At 39.7% G+C, this 4,288-nt stretch overlaps 1 long non-coding RNA gene across 1 annotated transcript; it reads left to right on the top strand.

Moving 5' to 3' along the window:
• Positions 1 to 2,418: 2,418 nt before the first annotated feature.
• LOC112494900 lies at positions 2,419 to 3,207 on the top strand. The gene is made up of 3 exons (XR_003060862.1): positions 2,419 to 2,666; positions 2,735 to 2,914; positions 3,057 to 3,207. It is a non-coding gene; the product is annotated as an uncharacterized LOC112494900 (long non-coding RNA).
• Positions 3,208 to 4,288: the final 1,081 nt, after the last annotated feature.

The following is a 4,288-nucleotide window of genomic DNA, read 5'->3' on the forward strand; positions in this document are numbered from 1 at the left end:
AATTTCATAAAACTATGTGATAGGTGTTGCATCACGATTGGCAAAGACCATGACCGCCAACAAACTGTGAGTGTTAATATTGACTTTTACTTAAATAATTTTCTAGAGAATGACAGAATAATCGCGCTCTACAAAATTCGAAATTTCATCGGAAGGTTTTAATTGAATCGAATACATTTAACGAGAGTGTTTTCGATGCTGTGATTTTTGAGTGCGACTTTCCTCGCTTCAAGCCCTTGTCCTTGGAAATGGCGCACATGTAGGAACGCAGTACGATTCACCCTCATGCAGGCCTCATTTTGGAAACAACTATTTATCCTACTCACAGACTAGTGCGTCTATATCTAGTTCACGCGTCATCGTTCAAGTAAACGTCGTCTACGAGACAAGCTGACGAGGCATGTGAACCGAGAATCGGAAATCGCTTCAAATGATTTCGGCGAATCGAAATCAATCTCTCTTGTAGCATGAAGGGACTAACATCGGGCATGAATGTTCGGAATTTGGGTAGTTGGTAAGAGGGATAGAAACCTAAAAGTGACGAGTGTGGTTGATGTCTGTGGACTTTCAATGAAGATGATGAAGTGGTGGAGAACGATGGGAGATACCTGAGTGGTTTTTTTCCGATACGTAGACAAGACCTTTTACAACATCCTGCTGAACATAAACCTATTTGCCAGAAGGCCAAGACACTCGGATACGTAAATATAGCGTGGTAACGGTTCTATTTGGTCCGTCTTCTTTTTCATATAGCAGGATTGATCAGTTTCCGAGCTGAAAATTAACGCAGAGAGGAACGGCTCGCGTGTCGTACATCGGCATTGTGACTAATCGATACTTTGTTCCAGGAAGACGAAAGGTTTTTTCTTTTTGTGACTCATAGAACCTTATGAATATATACGGATTCGAATATGGACCCTACATTTCCCTTTAACTCCGTCAGTTTGCTGTGGCTGAACAGCTGGCACCAGGATATCGAGACGGGGAGGAGTATCACTGATATGGAAAACCCATACCTGGCAGTCATTTACTTTTCATTTCAGCACGTTCGGAAGCCGATAGAATATTTGTAGATAAACTGGGATTCGTAGATAAGCGGGGATACATGTAACAGTATTTAGACTTTGTCACGTAGCAGATCTGGAACTGGATCATATCTGGCGGTTTTACTATTTTAATTTTTACGGCGGATTTCCTGCGTAGAATGTTTTGAACTTTTTCTCTTGCTTTGGTGAAATTTAGTAATTGGACAATCTTGTGAGATTATTACCTTTGAATTAGCGTTTCTTTATTAGGTTTAGCTAATTCTTTGTTTCTATTATTGCTAATTTTCTTTTATTGCGTTATTTTACTCTTATGCTGTGGAGAACAACACTGCATAGGAGGTTAGACTTTGGAACTTATGAATAGGTCGATAGTTATTGTTAATGCTAGAATGCCTATCATATTATTTGTATATGTCGATGCCTATCAAGAGTCTGACAGACTCTGCGTCGTTTTATCGATAACATTTTGACTGTAGTTATTGGAGGTTAACTGTTTTTGTTTTTTATATTAATATGCCAGAGTGTGAAAAACAAGGAAATATATGGAAAGAAAAAGAGAGTTTCGATAAATATTTTCGACGTTATAAGTCGTAGTAAAAGAGGTACTTCAAACAAATGTGAAATATACACAAATCCATAGAGTCTCCTACACTCTGCATAGTCATTCTAGAGTTAATTTTCGAAATTCAGAAAACATTTCTTTCTTATCCACATCAATATGAAATCTTATGTCTAATTCATAATCTCTGGTCTTCAAGAACTAAGCCATCCCTCTTCGTTAGTAAGGTCCAAACAGCACGAGTATGGTAAAAAATAAGTGGTGCAACCACAAAAACAACAGCAAACGTCCAAGGTTATAAGTGACAAACTTAACCCTCTATGGGTCCGTGTAACTTTCAGTTCACATTTTAATTTATCGACATTTTACAAAATAATTATAGTTTTTTTTTCATGAGATGGCGCACAAATCTTAACTCTATGACGTTGCCAACACAACCAATACTAGTATTCATGACCATTGCTAGGCTCATCAACCTGAAATAACAAAATAAATGCTGTGCAAACTGTCGGCAGTAAAACTACGCGAAACCATTTCATCCAATTGATCTTATTTGTGCTTTTGTCAGTGATTACCAAACTAAAAATAGTAGACATAATAACTCTGGGTTAGTATATCAATAGCAACCTATTCGTTTGCATTTCAATTTTCAATTTTTTTTTCAAATTTTCAACTTTATAGGCCGGTGTGACTTGAAAGTCACATAGTGAATATATCGCAATACAATTGTTTAATCGCAAAAATTTGTTTTCATTTGTATATATAGGTTTATAATTTCTGATTTTTCGTTCCCACAATTTGTTTGGAGTTAAAACAAAAATTCGACCCATAGAGGGTTAAAATATTTGTGCGTGAATCTAGGACATCCGTGCGACGATTAAATTCTTTAAGAAAAAAGATTCCACAGCCATGATATGTATTATTCAGTGATTTAAAGAATAGTAAAGTATATCAGGGAACCATCACCTCCGTCCAATGTGCGTGAATCAGTATGAGTTTCAATAAAATGCAGAAAATAACAAGACTCTTCGAAATAACCGTTGGACTCCAGGCAGTCAATGGTGAGACGAAAGAAATTCGCAATGATTCCTCGAAAAGGTAGCAAGACGTGAATTCCAAAAATTTACAGCTGGTCCAGATGGTCATCGCGGATGTTTGAGCAATAGAGTCACTAAAACTTAACAGAGAGCAGCAAGCGCAAGAAAATGTATTGAACCTTGCAATCTTCGATACAAAATCAAAAGGTGATAAAGCGATACGCAACCGTCGATATCGTGGAAGCAAAAGTAGCAAATATAGGGCATTTAAGGTAAGCTATGATAAAAAATAGCGACGCATATACTGTTAGGTAAATATGAAGAGTTCAGACGGATGATCGTTTCATAAAAGATAGCAACCTACAGGCAGAATGACAGGTATCTAAAACCTTTCATTTTCCCCAATGCCCTTAGGTAACCAAGAAAATCAATAAATTTCGGGAAATAAGACTCATGCCAAATAGAAGGCAGTAAAATGCAGCTGTAATCGAAACTAAAATACTCACATTTACATGGTTGAATAATTACTCGCAGAAGTGCAGCTCCTAGGACATCTGGGTAACCGCAAAGGAGTGCTCGATCCAGGAAATACATCTTCAAGGTACTCACGCTTGCAGGAGAAAGATATTGTGAAGTTCTAAAGTCAAACTAATAAAATGCATTGCTTTTCATCGTGACTAAAATTGAGAGAACCTTCATAAATATAGAAAACAAGAAACGAGATAAGGTAGCTAATAGACTTTGTATAATGAATCACGGCAACAAAAGTGTTCAGGAGGAGGTCTTTTATGCTGAAGGGCCAGAGGCATGAGATAAATTAGCACACTCTACGGAAATAACAATCTTCGGTTATACATCAAACAGAATCACAACCTGGGTCACATGAAGAGATCTTGTTAAAGGATAAATCACAGGTTGATTAAGGAAACCAAAAAATTTACCTGGAATAAAATACCCGACTATATAACGATTAGTTTCTGCGTTCAGTGCCGAAGATGTCTCCCGACCAAAGAAAGTGATCCAGGACCTGTCGGTGCCAAGTAGAGTATGTATTGTAACGTGGTGTCAGGACGACACATTACAAAAGCCCCGCACCTCCGCGCACTGCCGGCGGCACGGCGGTGCCTCCAGCCTCCATTTCTAAAGATCTCGTAAGTCCCGGGTTCGAGAAGAAACGGGGTAAAATAGTTTACCGGCGGTGGAGGTACGGGCCCCTTTTGGATTGAGAGCCCGCACGTGAGGTGTGCCCAACCGCTGGGACTCACTATCGGTACTCCAGCAACTTTAACCGGCTACGGTTTGCGGCTCCGCGGGGAAGGTGCTGGAGAGGAGGATTGTTTTGGTTTTGACCTACCGTGGAGAGCGGTAGGGGGTGAAGACAGTGTGTCGCGGAGAGTCTCTGGGTGAGGACTCGGGTATTCGGCAGACCGTGAGAAAAAGACATCTTCTTCTGTGCTCGGACGATAGCCGAACTATATCGGATAATCGCGTAGAGAACCATGGCTCCCGTTTTTTATTATTATCAATATAGTGCAAGTGCGTGGCCGAGTGTGTGGACCACCGAGTGTCCAATGAACACCTCCGTGGAGCTGGAACGCGATACCATGGAAATAGGCAGAAGGGACACGGCCGCTACTATTTGGATT

The sequence above is a fragment of the Cephus cinctus genome, unplaced genomic scaffold (genome assembly GCF_000341935.2).
Source record: "Cephus cinctus unplaced genomic scaffold, Ccin1 Ccin1_scaffold0954, whole genome shotgun sequence".
Lineage (NCBI taxonomy): Eukaryota > Metazoa > Arthropoda > Insecta > Hymenoptera > Cephidae > Cephus > Cephus cinctus.